The 25,799-nt window shown below is 39.3% G+C and overlaps 1 protein-coding gene and 1 long non-coding RNA gene across 2 annotated transcripts in view; both read right to left on the minus strand.

The window, feature by feature from the left end:
• LHFPL6 (LHFPL tetraspan subfamily member 6) overlaps positions 1-25,799 on the minus strand; it is a 233,243-nt gene that overhangs the window by 77,447 nt on the left and 129,997 nt on the right. The gene's annotated exons all lie outside the window — the stretch shown is intronic.
• Positions 22,516-25,135, minus strand: LOC309615740. Its single transcript, XR_014237037.1, has 2 exons — positions 25,047-25,135; positions 22,516-24,743 (listed from the first exon to the last, which is right to left on the minus strand). It is a non-coding gene; the product is annotated as an uncharacterized lncRNA (long non-coding RNA).

Genomic DNA, 25,799 nt, shown 5'->3' on the forward strand with positions numbered 1-25,799 from the left:
TTTTAAAGTTTTAAAAATATAGTGATTTATATTGGGTTGATTTTTTAACTTTTTATTTTATATTGGAGTACAGTTGATTAAAAATGCTGTGCTAGCTTCAGGTGTACAACAAAGTGACTCAGTTATACATGCACATGTATCTATTCTTTTTCAAATTCTCCTCCCAATTAGGTTGTTACAGAATATTGAGGAGAGTTCCGTGCACTATACAGTAGGTCCCTGTTGTTTATCCATTTTATTTATTTATTTTTATACATCTTTATTGGAGTATAACTGCTTCACAATACTGTGTTAGTTTCTGTTGTATAACAAAGTGAATCAGCCATATGCATACATATATCCCTATATCCCCTCCCTCTGAAGCCTCCCTCCCAGCCTCACTATCCCACCCCTCTAGGTCACTGCAAAACACCAAGCTGATCTCCCTGCGCTATTTGGCTGCTTCCCACTAGCTATCTATTTTATATTTGGTAGTGTATGTATGTTGATGCTACTTTCCCTTCGCCCCAGCTTCCCCCTCCCTGCAACCCCCTCCCAAGCGTCCTCAAGTCCATTCTCTATGTCTATGTCTATTCCTGCCCTGCCACTAGGTTCATCAGTACCATTTTTTTTTTTTTTTAGATTCCATATATATGCGTTATCATACAGTATTTGTTTTCCTCTTTCTCACTTACTTCACTTTGTATGACAGACTCTAGGTCCATCCAGCTCACTACAAATAACTCAATTTCATTTCTTTTTATGGCTGAGTAATATTCCATTGTATATATGTGCCACATCTTCTTTATCCATTCATCTGTCCATGGACATTTAGGTTGCTTCCATGTCCTGGCTATTGTAAATAGTGCTGCAATGAACATTGTGGTACATGTCTCTTTTTGAATTATGGTTTCCTCAGGGTATATGCACAGTAGTGGGATTACTGGGTCATATGGTAGTTCTATTTTTAGTTTTTTAAGAAACCTCCATACTGTTCTCCATAGTGGCTGTATGAATTTACATTCCCACCAACAGTGCAAGAGGGTTCCCTTTTCACCACATCTTTCCAGCATTTATTGTTTCTGGATGTTTTGATAATGGCCATTCTGATGGATGTGAAGTGATACCTCATTGTAGTTTTGATTTGCATTTCTCTAATAATTAGTGACGTTGAGCACCTTTACATGTGCCTCTTGGCCATCTGTATGTCTTCTTTGGTGAAATGTCTATTTACGTCTTCTGCCCATTTTTTAATTGGGATGCTTGTTTTTTTGATACTGAGCTCCATGAACTGTTTGTATATTGTGGAGATTAATCCTTTGTCTGTTGCTTCATTTGCAAATATTTTCTCCCATTCTGAGGGTTGTCTTTTCGTCTTGTTTACGGTTTCCTTTGCTGTGCAAAAGCTTTTAAGTTTCATTAGGTCCCATTTGTTTATTTTTGTTTTTATTTCCATTACTCTAGGAGGTGAGTCAAAAAAATCTTGCTGTGGTTTATGTCTAAGAGTGTTTTTCCTATGTTTTCCTCTAAGAGTTTTATAGTGTCTTACATTTAGGTCTTTAATCCATTTGGAGTTTATTTTTGTGTATGGTGTTAGGTAGTGTTCTAACTTCATTCTTTTACATGTAGCTGTCCAGTTTTCCCAGCACCACTTATTGAAGAGGCTGTCTTTTCTCCATTGTATGTTCTTGCCTCCTTTGTCATAAATGAGGTGACTATATGTGCGTGGGTTTACCTCTGCGTTTTCTATCCCGTACCATTGATCTATATTTCTCTTTTTGTGCCAGTACCATACTGTCTTGATTACTTTAGCTTTGTAGTATAGTTTGAAGTTGGGGAGCCTGATTCCTCCAGCTCTGTTTTTCTTTCTCAAGATTGCTTTGGCTATTGGGGGTCTTTGTGTTTCCATACAAATTGCAAAATTTTTTGTTTCTAATTCTGTGAAGAATGCCATTGGCAGTTTGATAGGGACTGCATTGAATCTGTAGATTGCTTTGGGTAGTATAGTCATTTTCACAATATTGATTCTTCCAATCCAAGAACATGGTATATTTCTCCATCTGATTATGTCATCTTTGATTTCTTTCATCAGTGTTTTATAGTTTTCTGAGTACAAGTCTTTCACCTCCTTAGGTAGGTTTAGTCCCAGGTATTTTATTCTTTTTGCTGCGATGGTAAATGGGATTGTTTCCTTAATTTCTCTTTCTGTTTTTTCGTTGTTAGTGTCCAGGAATGCCAGAGATTTCTGTGCATTAATTTTGTATCCTGCAACCTTGCCAAATTCACTGATTAGTTCTAGTAGTTTTCTGGTGGCATCTTTAGGATTTTCTATGTATGGTATCATGTCATCTGCAAACAGTGACAGTTTTACTTCTTTTCCAAATTGTATGCATTTTATTTCTTTTTCTTCTCTGACTGCTGTGGCTAGGACTTCCAAAACTATGTTGAATAAGAGTGGCAAGAGTGGACATCCTTGTCTTGTTCCTGATCTTAGTGGAAATGCTTTCAGTTTTTCACCATTTAGTATGAGGTTTGCTGTGGGTTTGTCATATATGGCCTTTATTATGTTGAGGTAGGTTCAATCTATGCCCATTTTTCTGGAGAGTTTTTTTTTATCATTAATGGGTATTGAAATTTGTCAAAAGCTTTTTCTGCATCTATTGAGATGATCATATGGTTTTTATTCCTTAATTTGTTAATATTGTGCATCACACTGATTGACTTGCATATATTGAAGAATTCTTGCATCCTTGGGATAAATCCCACTTGACCATGGTGTATGATGTTGCTGGTGCATGTGTATAACTTTCTAAAGGACAATTTGGTAATATGCCTCAAAAGTTTTGAAGAGTGTTTGTCTTAATACAGCAATTCTACTTTTAGAAACATATCCCAAGGAAATCTTTACAGTTCTAGAAAGAAACAAAATGCCCCCTAACAGGAGATTGGTGGAATTAATTTTGAAAGTTCAGTGTATTGGTATTGCAGTGGTTTTCAAAGTGTGGTCTGTGGACCACTGGCAGGGGATTCATAAGGTCAGATCTGCTTTCATAATAACTCAATGTTTTTGAGCCATTTTCACTGTGCTGATATTTGTACTGACAGTGCAAAAACAAAAGAGGCTAAAATTGTAGGTTCCTTCGTATTAAGTCAAGATAGTCACATCAAACTGTACTAGCAGCCACCAAACTGTACTCGTCTTCACCACCATATATTTGTAACTGATGAAAAATGCCAGTGTCACTTAAGAATATCCTTGTTTGAAATTAAGATATAATTGACATAAAACATTGCATTTGTTTTAGGGGTACAATGCAATGATTTGATATATGTATATGCTGTGAAATGATCACCACAATAAGTTAATATCCATCACCACCCGTAGCTTATTTTTTTCTTGTGATGAGAACTTTTAAGATTTACTTTCTTAGCAACTTTCAAGTATGCAATATAGTATTGTAAACTATAGCCACCATGCTGTACATTACATCCCCAGGATCTTAAACTGGAAATGTGTACCTTTGTACCTTTTGACCACCTTCATCCATATCACCCACTCCTCATCCCCATGACTGGAAATCAAAAATATCCTTGATGTACAAATAACAAATGCTGGAGAGGGTGTGGAGAAAAGGGAACCCTCCTACACTGTTGGTGGGAATACAAGTTGGTGCAGCCACTATGGAAAATAGTACTGAGGTTCCTCAGAAAACTAAAAATACAATTACCATATGATCCAGCAATCCCACTCCTGGCCACATACCCGGACGAAACTATAATTCAGAAAGATCATGCAGCCCTATGTTCATAGCAGCACTATTCACAACAGCCAAGACACGGAAACAACCTAACTATCCATCGACAGATGAATGGATAAAGAAGATGTGGTACCTATATATTGTACAATGAAATACTACTCAGCCATAAAAAAAGAATGAAATAATGCCATCTGCAGCAACTAGAGATTATCATACTAAGTGAAGTAAGTCAGAAAGAGAAAGACAAATACCATATGACATCAATTATATGTGGAATCTAAAATATGGCACAAATGAACCTATCTACAAAACAGAAACATACTCACAGACAAAGAGAACAGACTTGTGGTTGCCAAGGGGTAGGGGGGAAAGGAGAAGGATGGACTGGGAAGTTGGGGTTGGTAGATGCAAACTATTACATTTAGAATGGATAAACACCAAGATCTTACCGTATAGCACAGGGAGCTATATACAGTCTCCTGGAATAAACCATAATGGAAAAGAATATTAAAAAAGAATGTATATATGTGTAAAACTGAGTCACTTTGCTGTACAGCACAACATTGTAAATCAACTATACTTCAGTAAAAAAATTTTTTTTAAATGAAAAGATACCCAAATTTCTCACTGTTAAAAAGAAAGACTATCCTTGATGAAGAAGTAAAAATTATTAAATTTGTTAAACATCAATTCCTGAGCATGTGCCTTTTTAATATTCTATGGGACAAACCAGGAAGTATGTACACAGAAATATACTAGTTTTCTTGAGGTAAAACACTTGTGTAATTGATTGCTTTGAGTTTCAAGCTGAACTAGCCTTATTTTTCAGGATACATCATGTTTACTTGAAACAACAAATAACAAAGTATTGTTCTGAGTAGACTGTTTAGAAGACATCCTCTCTACAATAAGGAAAGTGAACCCAGCACTGACAGAATTTTTTGCCAATGAAAAAATGTAAGCTTTTCAGCAAAAAGAATAATTTTGGAAAGTTTGTTTCTGTCACAGTATGCTTGACATTTTCTCAGTACTTAAAGACCTTTCAAGTGAAGTAATTAGTGATAGCAATAAACATAATTTTTAATTATTGTAAAGTCCAATGTATCAATACTTGGAAGATCTACGTAACTCAGTAAATCAATTTTCCAAATGATTAATATATGACGTCACAAAAGTATGCATGGTAAGGGCTCCATTCGAAATGCAAGGTAGGACAATGGATTTTAATACAACAGAATATAAAAGGTGATGGATTCCGCATTTCAACCAACTTTGTCAAGTTTTGATGTAGCTTCAAAGGAGAATATCCATACTTATCTGAAAATGTCATTAAAATACTGTTTCCTTTTACAACTATATGTCTGTGTGAGCACGGATTTGCTCAACATACTTATTCAAAACAATGTATTGCAACAGATTGAGTGCACAGATATGAAAATTTAGCAGTCTTCTATTAAACCAGATGTTAAAGAAATTTACAAAAATGTGAAACAATGTCACTCTTCTTAACTATTTTTTGCTGGGAAAATATAGTTATTTATATTAACATGTACTGGGCTTAATATTTTTAAATAAATATGTTCATCTTTTCTCAGTTTTAATTTCTACTAGAGTCTTTTAAAAAATAATAGTAATAATAGAAAAGTTTGAATATCTCAAAAAGTATACTGTTAAATTGTTTAAAATGTTATATCACTAATTCTCTTATTTCTTATTAGGAGACACATCTGTGAGTATTAAGAAATGATGAGGGGCTTCCCTGGTGGCCCAGTGGTTGAGAATCCGCCTGCCAATGCAGCGGACACGGGTTCGAGCCCTGGTCTGGGAAGATCCCACATGCCACGGAGCAGCTAAGCCCGTGTGCCACAACTACTGAGCCTGTGCTCTAGAGCCCGTGAGCCACAACTACTGAGCCCATATGCCGCAACTACTGAAGCCCACGCGCCTACAGCCCGTGCTCCACAACGAGAGAAGTCACTGCAATGAGAAGCCCGCGCACCGCAACGAAGAGTAGTCCCCGCTCGCCGCAACTAGAGAAAGCCCGCGTGCAGCAGCGAACACACAACACAGCCCAAAATAAATAAATAAAATAAATAAATTAAAAAAAAAAAAAGAAATGATGAGTACGTTCTACAGTGTAACAAGCTCTTGGGAACAAACGTATGGACACCAAGGGGGTAAAGTGTGGTGTGGTGGTGGTGGGATAAACTGGGAGATTGGGATTGACATGTGTACACTGATATGTATAAAATAGATAACTAATAAGAACCTGCTGTATAAAAAATAAATAAATAAAATTTTAAAAAATAATAATAAAAAACCAAACCAAACAAAATAATTCTACCATACATTTAAAGAAGAATTAATAACAATTCTTCACACACACACACACACACAAACAACAAAACCAAGAAGCTCTTGGGCTAATTTTAAGAGAAAAACAAAAACACAAGGTGTCCTGTGGAGAGAAACTTTCTGGAAAGATTCACATTCACGTTTAAAATACCACTTTAATCAAAACTTTGGAAATGCTAAAAGGGTGTGAGTGGGCGTTGACTGGCTACAAAGGCAACAGAAGGCGTAAAGTCGCAAAAGCCCTGGGTTGGGCCCCAGGAGATGGAACTGATCCAGGATCCACTACTGATGAGTTGTGTGTCTTTGCCCAAGTGCCTTTATCTTTCCGGACCTCAGCGGCTCAGTGGGTGTGTAACATTGGGAAGGTTAGGCTTAAACATCTCAGAGGTCTCTTCGAGCTCTGAAATTCTATTTGTAATTTCTTTTCTTGTGTTGTGAATTTTTGCCTTGTCACCCCCTCCTGGACGTCTCTGCATCACTGACACGACTGACAACAGTCTCCTTCTGAAAAGCCTTTCCTTGGCTTTTATTGTGAGGGCAACTCAGGGTCTCATTCCAGGGACTTCCGTCCTCAGTCGTGACCCTCAGGGTTCAGTTCCTGAACTGCCTCTCTTTCTCTCCTTTCTCCGTTTAAACAGCTGAGCACTTCTAGTGTCTTCTACTAGTACCTCTACTTCGGTAACTTACAAATCTCTATCTCTAGTCCTAATGATGTCACATCACACAAGGAAAATGAATTATGGGAATGGACTTGGAGATTTAACAATACTTAGAGATGTTCTTTAACTCAGGGCTTTGTAAAAACCTGCTGAAAATAACCTTTCCAATTTCACCAGTTAAAAAACGTAAGACAAGAGAGATCAGATTAATTATCCATCCAGCTACCAAAATTAACAGGAAAGTGCCCAGCCCTAGTGCAGAGCAGATTTCAACAAACTTTTGTTAAAGTATTCTTTGGAATCCCTCCCAGGTGGGGTATTAAAAGAGACAAATAATTTAAGTACTCAGGGGTCGGTAGTTACCCAGTACTTGCTCTTTATAATTTACTTGGCAACCCTTTCCAAAGAGTTATTCAATTGTCCACGTAAGTACATATTTGGTACAACCCACTTACTTGCTGCAGAATTAAACAAACAAGAAGTGGTGCAGTTAGAACAACCTGGCCTCTTCAAAAGGCAGCCCAGAGTCCTTCAAGAAGACCCGCTACCTTAGAGCACATCCAAGCTCATTTGGGACGGAAACAGCTTCTCCAAAATGGGTCTGCAAAGATGGCCAAGTTCCGCAGGACAGTTTTAGATTTAGGCTTTACTCTATGGTACTTTAAGTATAACAGATGGGTCTTCATAATTAGCATCCCATTTGCATTTTTCTCTCCACAGAAAAAAAGAGCTAATAATCTTGGAAGGAGAATTAAAAAGCATCATTCCATCGTTGTTTTATTGATCTTACTTATAATTTGTAAGTCGAGTCCTCTTTATGGCCCCTATTATTTCCAACCCTCTCCTAGGAGATGAGCAAATTTGCAAATGAGGAAACGAGCAGATAGTTACTCAGGACCACAAACTCGAAAATGACTTTCGGACTAGAACTAACTGGAAGGCCCTGATAAAGTGGAAGAAATATGGAGACTCAGATACAAAGCTAAGCCCGTCCATGTGATTTCCTCCAAAAGAACAGGCCTATTTATCTTTGTGTACATTTCTGTGAGACTCGCATCCTCTCTGTGCTATGTAACTCCCATCGCTCAGAACCATTTAGTTTAAAGGGGCTATTAAATAAATAAAATCACTGAACAAACTGCCCTCCCAGGCAAGCTCTCCTGGTCTGTGGCTCCAGACAGCAGGTGACATGAACTAAGCTGGGGCATGGAGGCTGAAGAGATGCCACCTTCAGCGGCAGAGCACGGAGGGGTGGGAAGAGACACTGTGACCCTGCGTACGGGAGAAAGCGTACCCCAGGGGAGCAGGGCCAGTGTAAACAAAGATCGTATCCCATCCTGGGTATAACAGGTAGCATCTTGATAATCCTCATAACTCCCCTGTGAAGCTGATCTCATCCTCATTTTGTAGATAAAGAAACTTAAGAGAAGAGAAACATCTTGCCCAAAGTCCTTTAGTAAAGTCGCAAAGCCAGGATTTTCATCGAGGTCGTATTCAACAGCAAACTTCGCTATCATAACTCATACACCATTTTGACCTGCCCAACTCCATGCAATAATTTTGCTTTGGTAATGACTTGGCCTTGATTCATTCACACACAATCTTCCGTAATCAATAGCATAACTTTGCAAGTCACCTGAATAGGAATCGGGAGTGTAATCAATGACCATGAAACAGAGAAGAGAAAACCCGTCCACAGGGAAACTAAACCTTTGACCTTAAGCTCTTGAGGGCTGACTTCTAACCAATTCAGTTAATTAGCCACAGACTATTAAGTGAACCAATTAGGGTCCAAATCCTCTCAAACCACAAATCTGAGCTGACCCTTGTAGGCATGCAGAGTTAACGTGCACTGATTTTGTGTGTGCCCTCACTGCGCACACTGCAGGCCTTCTGAGTATCCCCAAACACATGAAGCTATAAGGGAAAATTATAATATTATTTTGAAGTTCTCTTGCAATAACAATGCCTATGCTTTGCTACATCTTTTTTTTTTTTTGCGTTGGAAGATGATACATCTAACTTAGGAATCAGTTTAAAAGAATCAGTTTTTCATCAGACTCATTATTCCTCCCCAGAGGCAAAATTAGACCTTAAATTCTTGAGTTGGAAGGATCCCATGGAAGACAGTGTGTCCTAAACAAGAAGTAATAGCACCACACACGTGACTGCTAAGATCTGTAAACCCAGGCACCCTGTAAAGGACACCCCTGCCCCAACCTGTGGCTACTGGGCTTCGAGCCTCTTCAACAGCACACTGAGCCCGTTCACACAAGGCTCAGTCCCTCCGATCACTTCTCACTTGAACCAGTCACTTAAGGGCTAGGTTCTCGCAAAGCAGGAGAAGGAAAGAGAAGGAAGCAAGAAGAAGGAGTTGTATCCTCCACCTGGTAACAGTATGGGGGCCACTGCCCTTCTCCACCTTCCGTAAACTCTTGATAATTTTGAAAGGACTGGAAAGTGAGAAACAGAAAGGATAAGGGGAAGGAAGAAAGGAGGGGAAGGGAACCCATCTGGACTGCTCTTCTATTCCTCCTCCCTCCCCCTGACATCTTCCCTTTATCTTCACTGTAATTCCTTGTACCACCTTATTCCCAAATCCTAATCTCCTCCACTGTAGCCACGCCCCAGGGCACAGCAATCACGCCAGCCTTGTGGGTGTCTTTCCCACATCTCGGGAATGGTAAGAAGGCATAGATCTCAAAGCTACAGGATTTCAGTGAGAGCAGACTTGTTGGTTGCATTTAATATAAAAGGCTGTCTTTTCATAGAAACTGTTCTCCGAGATGACTTAAGTTTGATAAAACTGTTATCCTGGGTATATTCTGAGCTAAGTAGGCTTTCAGGGGCTGGCTTTAGATCGTCAACATCATATAACATAATATTCTGAGTCCCAATGCTTCTGTGTAGGAGCTGCGCCTGTACTGCATTGTGCATATTTATTCACTGGGTAGAAAAAGGAGGAAACACGCAAAATAGAGAAGTGCACCTGGCAGAGGCAGGGACATGCTAGCTAAAGAGTGTGGCACATGGGATAAATTCTGTAATTACGAAGAGTAAGACCAGGCATTACATGCACTAGAAATGCATCATTTGTTCCAACATCTCTACTTTTATTTTCCGTAAACGATGTACAGTTTTATGTAAAAGAAAAAAAAATTGCTCTCATAATGTCTGGTGGCTGCTCTAGATTCAGTTATGAAAAAACCCTATTAAGAGAAATCACATGGCTGCAATTCTTTTTAATGGAATTTTTCAAACCATCATTCATGAGAGAACTCTAAATCCAGAAAGGTGATGGATTCCAATTTCCTGGTGTTAATCTGAGAAGATCATTTGGAAATATTTAAACTGCCAGGAACAGAAATCATTTACTGGAAGACTATAATAAATTCCTTCATGAGTTTATTTCAGGGCAAAAAAGAAGAGTAATCCTCCGTTTTTTAAAGGAAAAAAACCTAACAGGATTAGATTTGCAATGAAAGGAGCTGAGGGGAACTCGGCCAATTGGAGCTGGCAAAACTGTGCGAGCAGATGCATTAGGAATCATCTGATCTGGGAGACACTGATCCCAAAGCTGTCATACCTCCTCAAACTGCCTCAGCCATGTGGATGCAAAAATGGAATTTTATTTCTAGTTTGCAGTTTCATAGAGGCAAGGGAGGTACCACTTACCTCACAGTCAGAGGGAGAAGTTTTTCAATGGCATTGGATGTCTCTCCCTTTCACAGAAACAGAAGTCCAGCTCAACTGACAACTGACCTACTGGACTGAATGACCACTGATATTCCTTAGTATATTTCATGATAGTTACATTTAAATATGCATTAACCCATATGTGTTTGAAATGGACTTTAATGGCAAACCCAAGAAACTAACACCTAATTCTAAATCAGACAAGTTAATACAAATTTTTTTACTTATATAAAGGGCTAGAGCTATAATCAATATTTTCTGACCTATCATAGTCAAGACTGCAAGTGGAAACGGTATTAGGAATCATGGAAAAGTAATGTTGATAGGAAAAGCATTTTTTCAAAGTTGTAAGCAGTATGGTTTTGCCATTTAAAAAATGTCATGACTGTGAAATATTCAACATTCACTTCAAGGTTTAGAGTTAAAAGTGAGCCTAAATGTATGCAACACACCACCCTACCTTTAATTTACATGGTGGAGCTGATTTTCGGAACAGGATATAAGATGGATATATAGATAATGATTCAAGTATCCAAGCAGCTAAGCTTACTGTAGACACCGTTAGAAGCCACACTGAAATCTAAATGGGATTATGCCAACCAAGAGATGGTAACTAGAGCTGTGATTTAATTACCAAGTCCACCCAAGACAAATGGTTAAGGGTTCAATGACTCTGAGGTGAAAAAAGCCGAGAGGAATTTCAAATTAAAATGGAATAACTTTACCATCAGATTTACCATCCCTGTTTCCTTACTGTGACACCTCACTTATCCACAAATATTTATCTGGCAATCTCACACATTTGGAACATAACTAAAAAGCAATTAATCAAACCACAAAGTTCAAGCAAAAAAACTCTTAACTGTGTCTTGAAGGAGAGAGTCTTACACCATTTACTTTATAGATTATTTGCACATAGCAGAAGAATTATGGTTGTTCTTATGTGTGATTCATTTAGAAAAGTTCATGTTTTCTTTGGCTAGTCCACTGAACAAGTCATGAAAGTACTAATTCATTTTGGAAAGGTATCCATTTAAAAGGCTTAAAACAATATCTACATGTATGTGTGTGTGTGTGCATGTATGGGTGGGTGGGTATCCATCTATCTATTGAGAGAGAGGCTTAGATGCAAAGAACTTCAAGCTGATATTGCCTGAGTTCAATTTTCCATTAGTTACATACTTCTTAGTGTCTAGAATATAGAAGTAATAATAAAAAGAAAACAAATCTTCTTTATTGGTTATGGATTAAGTCCCAAACACTCTGCTAAGCTTTTTTCATACATTATTTCTAATTCTCAAAATGGCAGAGAAAGGTAGGTCTTGCCATGTCCCTTTTATCAGTGAGGAAGCTGGGCTCAGGAAAGGTAGATCACTTGCCCCAAGTTTAGAATGAAAGGGCCAGAGTCTGGACAGAAACACAGGACTGACTTATTCTGAAGTCCATGCTCTCTTTTCACCGTACTAATCCTTGCCCTGGAAGCACTAAGTGGATGGCTTCTTGATTTGAACCACTAAATAGTGGGGTTTTGATAGATCTGATCTAAATGAATGCCATTTTTGTAGGTGAAAAGTAGTCAAATATTGGCAAATTCATGTGGCCATAGCTAATAAGTATACATTTCAAAGCATTATGGACCACTTTGTGATGTGTTTATCTTCTTCACATTATATTTTACTTAGGTCAATTGTAAAATTAAATTAGATTGTAAGCATACAGTAACTGGAGAGTGGGACCCCTGTAATGAAAAGTATGGTTAATAGTCTAATAGAAATCACTGCAATGAAAAAAGTTGATATTTGAAAGATCATATATTAGAACTCTCAATTACCACAGTTTCACCATTAAGAGTTTAATATTTGATAGTATTTTATTTCTATCACCAAGAAGATAGCTGGTTGTTGACTTCTAATCACCCAGGAAATCTACACCAAAGCTGAAGTGGAAACTGTAAGGTTTTTCTCCCAGTCATGAGATCCATTTTGTTTGTTTATTATTTAGCAAGGAGGGAGGGGTAGTTACAAAGAGTTTGTAGAGCCAATGGAAGAAATGATTATGCTTGTTTGTATCTCTGGTAAAAAAGAAAAATTTATGTTATTCTGCAGCAACTAAGATATTGGGTGATTAACAATGGCAAAAAGAAAAACGTCAAATGGCATTATGATTCTATTATGAGTAAATACCTTTCTAAGCTGGGTATATGCTTTTTGATTTATGAAGATCAAGGTTTATCATAATTGATAATCTTTTCTGAGAAACAACCTGCATTCAACCTAATTACATAACCTAGCCAAGGAGAGAAAAGAAGCCACTATACCAAACATTGGTACTATTTGTAGACGATTAAATGAGATTGTTTTGTACTGAAATGTATGTTATTCAGAAGATTAAAGTAGTCTCTTGAGAATAGATGAGCATAAGAAATATTTTTGGATCAGGGCCATGAACTGAATAAACATGGACTTCATACAGACCCAAGAGGACCCCTGCATAGTAAAGGAACAAAAGCTTTCTATAGAGAAGGCGGTATGTACAGCTACATCAAGTTAAAAAAAAAAAAAAAAAAAAGAGTGTAAAACGAGAGTGTAAAAGAGGTCAGTAGCATTACACCAGCTGGTCCCACTCCCCACCAGGCTGCAGGGGCAAGTGAGGCAATCCGCGGGATATCTGAGGTTTAATCCAAACAGAGCTTCACAGAAAAAAAAAAAAAAAAAATCAACACAGAGAGTTGCATTGAAAAATAATCTTCAACCACCCAGATTATCGCGTACTAATCGAACTGATAGTTGAAATGTTTGCCCTTCAAAAAGAACTCTTACATACTAAGCCAGTTAACCCAGGTTTTGATATGCATCGTCAAGTTCAGAAAGACAGGCTTCCCTTTAGAGAAGAGAAAGGGAGTCATACCTTTTGGTTAATGCAAACGTAAAACCGCAATTGCCAACATTGCAATAATGTCTTAAAATCTGAAGCTGGGCGGTGGGCGAGATGCTCCTTCATCTCTTTACAAACACCGGAGTTGTCTCCCACGTGTGCTGGAGCGCGGGGCGAAAGGAGGACTTTGCACAGGTCTTTGATATAGTCCCCTAGGATGCTACCCAGACGTGGCCATCTTCCACTGCCTCAAACACTGGAGTTAAGAGGCTGAAGACTGTAATTCTAGCTAAAGGAAGAACAGCAGGAATAATGGCCAGTGCAGGATAAGTTAAAAACAGAGATACCCACTGATTTTACTAAATGGAAAGGCCATTCAATTATAACAGAGGACATCCTAGTCCTTTTCACTTACAATGCCTACCCTTGCCTAGCTGGCCCTCTTCTCTGTTGTTCCAATCCACCCTTCGGCTTTGTCCATCTGTCCCAGTTTCCTCTGCCCAGAGAGTGTAACCTTATTGCTACTCAGCAGAAAGGCAGTAAATGCACGCGCCAAAGGCAGCCTTGGGAAAACAGAGAGACCAGCAAAAAAGAAGTCTCCCTGGAATCCTGACCTTTCGAAAGCTTTTTTATGGACACGTAGGAAAAAGAGAAGCCTTTACTCACCTACACACACTGGGCAAAGGAACATACAAGGCCGTTCTATTTTAGACTTTACCCTGGGAGTCGGGTCATTCTTGCACCTAATATAATACATTTTCACTGGCTTTACTTGAAGAACTACATTTAAATGTTAACACTGTAGTTATGGCTTAAGACAAGGCTGGTCTCTTCAAATAAAATATCTAAGCAACCTATCATATGAGTGCAGTAAAAAAAAAAAAAAAAGCAGCATCAGGCTAATTAAGAAAGATTAAGCTACATCAATTTCGGGTTTCTGAAGTATTTTTATTGTAAGCCTGGAAGTAAATCATGATGTGCATTTAAACTTATGTCGTGCCTTTCATTTAAAAATACAGAACCAGGGGCTTCCCTGGTGGCGCAGTGGTTGAGAATCTACCTGCCAATGCAGGGAACACGGGTTCGATCCCTGGTCCGGGAAGATCCCACATGCCGCGGAGCAACTGGGCCCGTGAGCCACACCTACTGAGCCTGCGCGTCTGGAGCCTGTGCTCCACAAGAGAGGTCGTGACAGTGAGAGGCACGCGCACCGCGATGAGGAGTGGCCCCCGCTCGCCACAACTAGAGAAAGCCCGTGCACAGCAACGAAGACCCAATGCAGCCAAATAAATAAATTAATAAATAAATTTATTTAAAAAAAAAATAAAATAAAAATACAGAACCTCTTATCTTGAAAAGCACATAGAAACTTTTATGTATCATATTTCTTATAGTGCTGAAATTTTAAAAATCTTACGTTAATGGTTTTAGCTCATTTTCATTACAAGGCGTGGCATTGGCAAGGCAAGTACAAGTTGACATACAAAGAAGTTACATGAAAATCGAGGCACACAGTTGGTGATGGAGCGTGTCTACTTCTGCTTCATCATTTGCTACCTGATCTGACGTGAGTCCTTTGCCATCCCGGGGGAGGCTGCCCATTCACTCATTCTTTAATTCAATAGATGGACAAGGCAGATGGCCTAATGTGAAGTCTTCACCATAAATGGAGAAAGACCTCAACAAGCAAGTCATGTGTGTGATATACTTAAAGAAAGAATTCTTAAAGAAAATAAGAGTCTAACCTTCTCTTCAATACACTTGAAAGTCAACCACCAGAGAGAACTGGGAAAAAGCCAAAGTCAAGACCAGAGGTTTTGAGTGTCTATATGTGCATGTCTACATGTACTCCAATTGAGCTCTTTCACTACATCCCCCAGACAAATAATTTTAGAATTATCCACTGCTTTGAATGGCCCACCCCAGTTTCCCTCCATCCCTGTGCATAATTAAGAACTGATGTAAAATGGAGAATGTGAAGAACATTAGATCTCAAATTACCCTAACCTTCTAATCAGTCTTTGTTGTAAATTATTATACCCTCTGCGGGACAGGGTAAGAGCCCAGAAAAATGAAACCAAGGTTCCTGAAACCTATAGTTTTACTTTAAAACATAATCCAACACCTTTTGGTCTTCTGGATTGGTGACATTCTTATTTCTTCTATTAACATGTTAAGAGTTGTAATCCAGGGGTGCTTGGGTAAGAGTTGGGTTCACTTTAAGGATAAGACTGAAGTTCTTTCTGTAATTCTACTTTAGTACCTGATTAACACGGATGCTTTAAAGAGCTGCTTTTTGTAGATAGAATGAATTCATTATTATAAGTATTCATCACTTTGGCTTCCTAGTGATACTGTTTAAAGAGTGGAGAGACAATGTCTGCATCCAAAAGGTCACAATGCATATAACTGCTGGCATTTTAACTCATTTGGAAAAATAAATGTTATCATTGTATCACTGGAGAGTGTCCTTCAGTTTTTTCTTCTTAGCATTGTCACTTTGGAGATCCTGTTGGCAAAAGTCAAGCAGTCTTCAGTTTTTTAATATCTAAATCATTTAATAAAATTCACTGAGCAGTCAGAGGACACGCAATTCTCCACCTCTAGCTGCTACAACCTGGTGGGCAGCAACCCCTAACCCAACCTGGGTGAGTCATTGAAGAACACAGGAAATGGAGAAGTTGAAATTTCCACAGCACACTCTGAAATAACTGAATATAAAGACACCCTCTGCTCTCATCAAAGAAGAAAAAGTGTGCCTTTGTTGTCACATACCATCAATATTTTCACTGTGGAATTAATTAAATCATTTGGATGACAAAGCCCATTTTCCATTTTGTTAAAAATAATAACCATTATTTTAAACTTCCAGACAGAGTAGACAGGCTAGTCACAGCAGCAACGACTCCTGCTTAGAAGCCTAAGGAAGAGAAATGGTTTATGAGAACAATAACCCGATTTTATTTCACTAGGGAACAAGGCTTTCAAGTCTCTCGTTACTTCTCACAGTAGATGTAATGTATTTATCAAATGTTACAAAGCGTTTACTTCATCTGCTCTAGTCATCAATGGCAAATAAGATTACCATGTGAGAGAGAAGAAAAAAGAAGTGGTTTTTTCCCCTAACCACACGATCAATATTGCTGCTTAAATGAATAAAACACATATGAAAAACAAAATAAATCATAGACATTTGATTACATTTATGAGGAGCCATGGCATGTGTGCGTGCCCACATTCCTGCCTCTAAAAAACGATGACGGGGTAAAAGTCATCATCTCCTAGACACTCTACAGAAGACACAAATATATTCAAGGTAATCAACTGTTGATTCTCAGAGCTTTGATTGCCAGAGGCTGAAAGCTGTAAAAGTGGGATTGCATTACTCAGCATGGTTAACGAGGAAATAAGAACAGTCTATTTGGGAACGAGAGGAGGATACAAGCTTCCTGAGGGCAAAAAGTCATTGCTAACATATTTGGACTCACATCTAGACAAGTGTTGGTTTCTTTTAAAGTTTATATTATCCGGCCTGAGCCAAATCTTCCTGTGGGTAACTTTCAGAGTGGCAGAAAATTGAGCCCTTGGAGATAAACTTAACCTTCCAAACTTCAGAGGGCTGTTTAGAAAATGACTAACTCAAGGATTTGACTTTACCCCCAAATCTACAAAAAGTTGATCTTGGAGAGCAAAAATACAAGTTTTCGTTTTTCATAATTGGGAAGATCAAAGGATCAATGTATTCCCCTACATGACACTATTTGACCTAAGACTCTAGAACAAGTCCAGAGATGTAAAGAGTTCAGGGAGGGATGTGAATTATCTAGTGTATCATTCTCTCTGGGTTTATCTCCGCATTTTGAAAACAAACATAATAAGGCCAACCCTAACCGACTCCTTCAGAAATAGAGGAAGGGTGAACACATCCCAACTCATTTTGAGACTATTAATACCCTGATGCCAAAAAAGCCAAAGACATCACAAGAAAAGACCAACAGACTCAAAGACCAATGGAAAAAAACTCTTACCAAAATATTACAACATTGAATCTAAAAATATATAATTAGGACAATATATCATGACCAAGTGGGGTTTATCCCAGGAAAGCAAGGCAATTAATGCAATTCACCAAGGTAATTCAGTGGGGTGAAAAGAGACTTTTCAACAAATGGAGCTGTATCAACTGGATATCTGTATGGAAAAAAACACAACAACCTTGATTCTTAACCTCATATTACATTCAAAAATTAAGTCAAAATGGCATGTGAACCTAAATATAGGAACTAAAATCTTAGAAGAAAATATACAAGAAAGTATTTGTATCATTGGGTTTGGTAAAGATTTCTAAAACAAAGATTTCTTAAGCACAAATAGTTGAAGAAAAAATTGCTAAAATGGACTTCAGCAAGGCTAAAACTTTATTATTTGAAAGATACAGTTAAGAAAAAATTACGAGCAACAGACTGGGAGAACATTTTTGCAAACAATGTCCAAGAAAGAGCTTCTATCCAGAATATATAAAGAACTCTTGGGCTTCCCTGGTGGCGCAGTGGTTAAGAATCCGCCTGCCAATGCAGGGGACACAGGTTCGAGCCCCGGTCCGGGAAGATCCCACATGCTGCAGAGCAACTAAGCCCATGCACCACAACTACTGAGCCTGCACTCTAGAGCCTGCAAGTCACAACTACTGAGCCCACGTGACACAACTACTGAAGCCCGCACGCCTACAGCCCGTGCTCCGCAACAAGAGAAGCCACCATTATGAGAAGCCCGCACACCGTAACGAAGAGTAGCCCCCGCTCACTGCAACTAGAGAAAGCCCGTGTGCAGTAATGAAGACCCAATGCATCCAAAAATAAATAAATAATAAATAAATTTTTTAAAAAAAGAACTCTTACAATTCAAGAAGACGAACAATCCAATTAAAAGTGAGCAAAATGTTTGAGCAGACATCACAAAAGAAGGTATGTAAGTGGGCAATAAGTACATGAAAATATTTTTCACATCACCAGTCATTAGGGAAATGTAAATTAAAACCACAAGAGATATGACTATCCACCTACTAGGCTGGCTGTAATTAAAAAGATGGACTGTAAAATTGATAGCTAGTGGAAAGCAGCTGCATAGCACAGGGAGATCAGCTTGGTGTTTTGTGACCACCTAGAGGGGTGGGATAGGGAGGATGGGAGGGAGATGCAAGAGGGAGGAGATATGGGGATATATGTATATGTATAGCTGATTCACTTTGTTATAAAGCAGAAACTAACATACCACTGTAAAGCAATTATACTCCAATAAAGATGTTAAAAAAAAGAAAAAAAAAGATGGACAATATCAAGGCTGGAAAGGATGTAGAGCAGGTGGAATTTGCATACACTGCTGGTGAGAATAAAAAATGGTACCGATACTTTGGAAAACAGTGTGGCAATATCTTATAAAACTAAAGATATACTTGCCATATGATCCAGCAAATCCGTTCCTAGGAATTTATCCAAGATAAATGAAAACTTCAGTATGTACAAAGGCAAAACCACAGCGACAAAAAGAAATCAGTAGTAGAGGGTGAAAGTCGACTATAAAGGAACTTTTTTTCAGATGAGGGACTTTGTTCTGTATTTTGATAGTGGTGATGGTAAAACTGTTTGGTAAACAATTTCGGTGCACTACCAAAATTCATCAAGCCATACCCTCAAAATGGGTGAATTTTATTGTATGAAATACATTAATAAATAAAATTGAAAATGATATAAATGTTTTTCTTTATCCATTGCCTTTTGGTAAAAAAATGGCACAGTTCCAGGGAAAACTACCACAGAAGAACACAGTGAGGTTAAGATTTTGAGAAGAGCGTGATCGAGAATCCAGATCCTAAAATAAGTCCAGCCCAAGCAAACTACCTTCCAACCCTATGAATATTATCCGGTAGCATTTTATTTTGTAGAAAAAAATGTTCATCAGGGGAGAAAGAAAACAGTAATAACAGCTGTTTCTGGGTACATTAAATTACATAATGGAGAAATAGCTCAATCCTATAACAGATTTCCAATGTCAGTCTGCATTAGTAAACCCTGGAGAACTGGGGAGGAAAGAGTGAGAGGGGGGAGAGGATGGAGAGGACACTGCAGTGTCATGCAGGAGAAAGAACAGCTGGGAAATAAACCAGGAAAAAGTACCAGGCGAAAGAAGTGAAGGGAAAAGCAGAAGAAGAGTTGGATAATGTCAAAGGAAAAGGACAAAGAAAGCTAAGAGCTGTGAGCACGAACATCAAGGTAAATGAAAGCTAGCAAAGTTGGAAACCAACTATTGATAGAATGAGTCAAGAGAGAAGGAAAATATGGAAACTACCCATAAGGAAGGAGAGAAATGAAGTAAAGGAGGGTTAAGCAGAGCAGCTTTGGATGGGAATGTGAGACAGAAGCCTGCCAGTGTATTATTTTGTTGGAAAATTAAAATATGTTCAGGAAATACCAGAGAAATAACTTGAAGAATTGCTTTCCAGATGTTCTCAACATAATTTTTGTCCCTCTTCTATGAAATGTAACCTTCCTGGAGCCTTTCAAAAATCTTGTTTGGCTCCCTTAAACTTAAATAACTCAAGACAAGATTTCTCTTCCAAGGACATTTTAATTTACAGGTTATTTTATTTTATTTTTATAATTCTTTTCAAAGATTTCAGCATGCTTATGAAGTGACGTCCCACTGTGAAGCAGAAAGACAAGAGGAAGGTATATTATATAAAGACAGACCTGTACTCTGCCTGGTTCCAGGATTGTCAGAAATTGTGTGAGTTGGACACGTCCCTTAATTTTTCTGTGTGTGTATGTGTGGGTGTATTTTAACAAAGCAATCTCTCTTGCAGTTCCATTTATTTGACTCTTCTTTCTTCCTTACCCCTTCCTTTATTCCTTCCTTCCCTCAATCCTTTCTTTGTGGCTTTTTCTTTTTCCCTCTCTCCTTCCTTTCTTTCGCCGTCTTCCAACAAATATTGAGAGCATATGTCACGCTGAGCGCTGTGCCAGCTACTGGGGACACAAAGCCACAAGGGGTTCAGTTCTACTCAGGATTTGGATTAGTCACTTTCAGTGTTTTAACATTAAGGAGAAGCATCTTTTGGCTGTTCTATCCTCCAATATTACTTTTTTATAGTATAAAAGCAAGACTTTCTTTCCTATGGGAATTGTAAGCCTTTTTGAATACAGCATTTTTCTAGTTATACGCAATTATTTCCCTCCTTATTTCCTAAATGTCATGTCTTCACGATTCAGTTTGAAATGTAAAACCTCAGCCTGACAAGACAGCCTGAGGCTGCAAACAACGATTCTGTGAATTTAAGGATAACCGTTTGTGGCAACAACAAAAGCTCCAGCAACCCAAAACATTAATACTTTTAGAAAAATGTGCCTCATTTTAGCAAAGAATTGGATATGCAAGGGATCATTCAAAGGAGGTTTGAAAATACACTAACTGGTGTTGGCATATCAGCACACCTTTCAACTCTTTTAGATTCCCACAATTATTGGAAAGAATGTGGTGTAGGAGGATCTATTTTTTTTAAGATAATATACCTTTATATATCTTAATCCCTCCTCTTAACTTATTTTACGCTATTCAATGAATCTCTTGAGCACCTATTGAAATTTCTCTTTTCATGCTATGTCTAATTGATTTCTGCAAGCTAGCAGGCATTTCCACCCAAACATCACATGGGATGCTTGGTAGCCTACGTGACAGAACTCTGGAAGACACGGCAGGCTCAGGAAAGAGCAGAGCTCACAGCTACCTTCACACAAGTCAAGGCTCAAGAATTCAATGGCTGATTATTAAAAGTAAGATTATGAAAAGGTTTCTGACCAAATCGATAAGCAACTCCCATCCTTTCCTTTGGGAGAAAGATCACATCCCTGCTCGCCTCAGAGCTTGTCTAGCTTCTCTTAGTGCTTTCCAGCGATGGCTCAAAAGGAGACATTTGAACAGGAACCCTGGTGCAAATGTTAAAAGTGCAGGCTTGCAAAACATCATGCATGCTGGTTTCAACCTGGCAGAAGAGAAAACAACACAAACAGCAGCTAGCCCAAGAGTCACAGCAACTTTCAGCAATGCTAAATGATGATTTCTCAAACAGCAATAGCTGGTTCTTTTAAGTTCCTTGGTACAGAACCCAGGACAACATTTGTGGGCACTTAACAGTATTTGCTGGCAAAACAAATACAAACAGCGTTGGTTATTTTGAAAGTCGTGCTCTTAAGTGATTTAAACTATTAACAGTGCTCTTCGTAGGAGTTAGCTCCCTTGGGGTAGACAGTTAGTTTGCTCTTTGGAAATATTAATGGGGAGAAAAGACTCTCTTTGTGGTCCTGCCAATGCTTTAAAACCAAATGTTCACATCCGTATGTGTTTACAGCTACTTGTGCAAAGGCAAGTGGCGGGGGGAGCAGAACCCCACGGCCAACAGCCCATCTGGAGAAGCCGACATCATCACAAGTCACTGCCCCTCAGGCTAGCTCTTCCTTACAGCTGAGGTTTGTACTCAGAGATGCTAAGGCTAGTCCATGCCCAGAAGGAGAAAACAACGTGCTCCTTAGCTAGTTATCCCTAGGGAAAGGACCAGAGGAGAGCAGAGGTGAAGGAATAGTTGCAAAAGCCATGATAAAAGTCTACCTGGAAACTTGCTGCTGAAAGATGTGTATTGAAAAAGTCTCAAACCAGCAGACAATGGTACATCCAGCTGGAAGTTCTTCTTCCCTTAAGAAAAGCTTACTACAGGCGTTTATCACGTCATCAACTAGTACTGCTTTTTCAATCCCCGAGTTTTTTTTAAGCGTTAGTTAGAAACCTCTCACAAGACCAGACAGAAGAGAGGTCCAGGATTTGTAGGAAAAAAGAAAAACAAACACCCTGGAGTTGAGTTTGTCATCTGGGGATTACACAGTCAGTCCCCCATCTCAGGTCGGTGATCAGCAGAGGTAGGGCCGACGCTTTGGGTCTCCTGCCTCAGGGGCCCAGGGAACTTGAAGCCGGTCTTCTCTCCCTGCCTCCTACACTCTCTGTGGATGGAGCAGATGCTCAGTGGCTGATCCCTTTCCCCTCATTATCTCCCTCTTCAGAAAGCCTGGGGCTGATGCTGCGCTCATAAGAGGAAGAAGAGATGATTCAAAGCTCAGAAACACTCCTCCAAGGATTCATTCATTCATTCATTCATTCATTTACAGCGGTCCCCAACCTTTTTGGCACCAGGGACCGGTTTCCTGGAAGACAATTTTTCCACGGATGGGGTAGGGGGTCGGGTATGGTTCAGGCGGTAATGCAAGAGAGGGGGAGCGGCTGTAAATACAGATGAAGCTTCGCTCGCTCGTCTGACGCCCACCTCCTGCTGTTCGACCCGGTTCCTAACAGGCTGCGGACCGATAGCTGTCCGCGGCCCGGGGGTTGGGGGCTGCTGATTTACTATCAGAATGTCACAGCAAAACAGTGCTCCCTGGGAAGAGCTTCTTTTGGACTCCACCAAAAATCCCTTTGCATTGGTTGCCTTTATGTTTGTCTTTTTTTTTTTTTTTTTTTTCCTAACACGTGTTCTACTCTATCTCAAACATCGTGTCTTTGGGAAAGTTTAGTGAATTGAAAAGATCCATCTTTTGCTCCCACTCACATAATTGTCAGTCATATTTAAAGTCATTCCCCTCATTTCCAAATTCTACCAATTCTATCCATATACAGTTGCACATCATTCAGGACTTTTAGAGAAAGGGAACAAACCTGTATTAAGTAAAAAAATAGATGCCACACACTAGGCCACGCACTTTTCATTTCTGTCTCCCTCTATGAAGTGGGGCGTAGATGCAACTGTCACCAATGTACAGGTAAGTAAACAAATGCACGTAAGTCTCACACGTAGTAAATGGTGGAGGCAAGAATCAAACCCGAGTTTGTGTGATTCCAAGTTCCAGTGGTATGCTTTCCTCTGCTTCTTGTGACCCTCAGAAAGCCTGAGGAATTGAAGTTTTGTGAGGACAAGGTGAAAGTCATCTCTGAAAGGTTTGGAATCATCCTCCAGGTTAGGGCTGGGGATGTTATCATGGTTATTTATCCTCAAGGAAAAACTAAGCGACACTAAACCAGGCTGCAATAATGTGAGCTATTAGTGGCTAATGCCCTCTGGTTCTCCAAGAAGGGTCCATGAGCATGTTCAGGAAGGGAAAGTAACTCCCAGGGGAACTTTACATCCTCCGCAAATGCACTCTTCCTCTACCCCACCCACAAAGCCATCTAAGGCAGTGAAAGGAAATGGGTGGCATCACTACTGTCAACTCAGATTGAGAGACGCTATCAAGAGTGATGGATTGAAAAGATTCTGGGCAATGACAAGAGTACAGAATCAATTAGCCAAGCCTCACCACCCTCCCTCCATTTATGCTCCTGGTATGAGTCTGGCCAAACGATTTCAAACTCAATGACTTCAATCCCTCTACCATCATCCCTACAACTTTTCCCCAACCACAGAACGATTTTGTTCCTTGGTGATTTACATGCTGTCAAAACTGGGGAGGCAGATCCAAGATCTAGAGTGTATCCTACTATGTTTACTCCACTGGCGCTGATGTAATTAGTGGAAACTGAGCAACAATAACCTTGGTGGGTTACCTATATTGATTATAAAACTATTCAACATAAAAAGTATGCAATATGAAATAATCTAATTGACCCAAACTTTCCTATTAACACATACCTTGCATACAGATATTAATTTGGGGTAGGGGTGACAGTCATAGTATTTTAATCTCTAGGTGGGTGCCTGTGATGGTCCATGAGTTGCCGTGTAGGTGCAGAGACTCAACTGTTGGATGAGAAAGGTCTGATGATTTCAGCTGGAGACTTTCAATCAGGCAAATTAGGAGAGAGGTTGGCAGGGAGGTGTGGAACCTCATAGTTCTTATTCTTTGAAGTGGGAAACTCCCTTGCAGTCATTGGTTTCCTGAACGGTTCTGTGGTAGCACACCCATGGCCATGTGCAAATGAACAAATCTCGATTTACGGATCCCAGATACGATAAGTGTACACTGCAAGTAGTCTGCTAGTCCCGCCCATCTGGCTACAGGTTTTCTAGATATGCAGATTGAGCACCCCTAATACGCGGATGCTGGCTGGACATGGGGGCCCCCCCCACTGTGACGAGGTAGCCCCCAGCTGTTGCAGCTGACAAAAGTACCTCCAAAATTGCGATTTGGAGTCATAATTCATATGGTCACGAACTCTACACAGGTAAAATATGCCAGGCACAAAGGGAATTATGAACTAGGGAGCTGTTCAAAAAAGGTGAGTGTTCAAGTAGGTCAGTGATGTACATTTCTTTCTTATAAGCTCAGTGATGAAGTAGTTCATGGATTAGGTCTCAAAGGAGTGAGGTATTAAAAACAATCTCCAGGGGCTTCCCTGGTGGCGCAGTGGTTGGGAATCTGCCTGCCAATGCAGGGGACACGGGTTCGAGCCCTGGTCTGGGAAGATCCCATATGCCGCGGAGCAACTGGACCCGTGAGCCACAACTACTGAGTCTGCGCGTCTGGAGCCTGTGCTCCGCAACAAGAGAGGCCGCGATAGTGAGAGGCCCGCGCACTGCGATGAAGAGTGGCCCCCGCTTGCCGCAACTAGAAGAAAGCCCTCGCACAGAAACGAAGACCCAACACAGCCATAAATAAATAAATAAATAAAAAGTAAAAACAATCTCCAGTACAGCATGGGAACACTAGTAAGAATAGGTGGATTATACCAAACTAGAAATGATATTTTGGGGTCAATCAAATCTTTCCAGTAGTAATTTTTATACAAATCAGTGAATTGAGGGACTGATGCTAGCAAACACACTCTATATAAAAGAGCAAAGGATAAACATCATTTCACACCTGACCCAGACCAATAAAGTGAAAATAAAGATGGAAGTCAAATGAAATTGAAGATAAACTCATTACCCTAATAGTTGCTATTCATATTGAATTTTGGATGAACTGTACTAGTTGACTCCGTGTGAAAGAATGGATGTAAAAAAATGTTTTAACCCCAAACTGCTACAAAAAATGTAAAGAAGCCCAAAACTGAAGTTCTTTAATTGTATTCAGTGAAATGTAGTAATTAAAGGCATAGCTAAATATGATTTTATCTCTGTAATATTTGAAAGATGGAATGTAAATAAATTCAAACATCAGGAAAAAAACAGTCCTTTGTCAGATCTAATGTCTTGATTTGGGTTTTAAATATTTGGTCACTACAAAAATAAAGTATATGACCTATTTCCAGAGAACTGGAAATAATGAACTTGTTTCTCTCCTTAATCAATAACATACAATGGTTGGGGGGCAGGGAACATGGCCATAACTATTATTCAAGCTAATTATCCTGGGATGAGATCTCAGACTCACATACTGAAGGAGTCCTTCAGATAATTCAGTGTATATTATATCTGAGAAGACTGTCTTCTAATAGGGGTATT

The sequence above is a fragment of the Balaenoptera borealis genome (genome assembly GCF_965194805.1).
Source record: "Balaenoptera borealis genome assembly, chromosome: 18".
Lineage (NCBI taxonomy): Eukaryota > Metazoa > Chordata > Mammalia > Artiodactyla > Balaenopteridae > Balaenoptera > Balaenoptera borealis.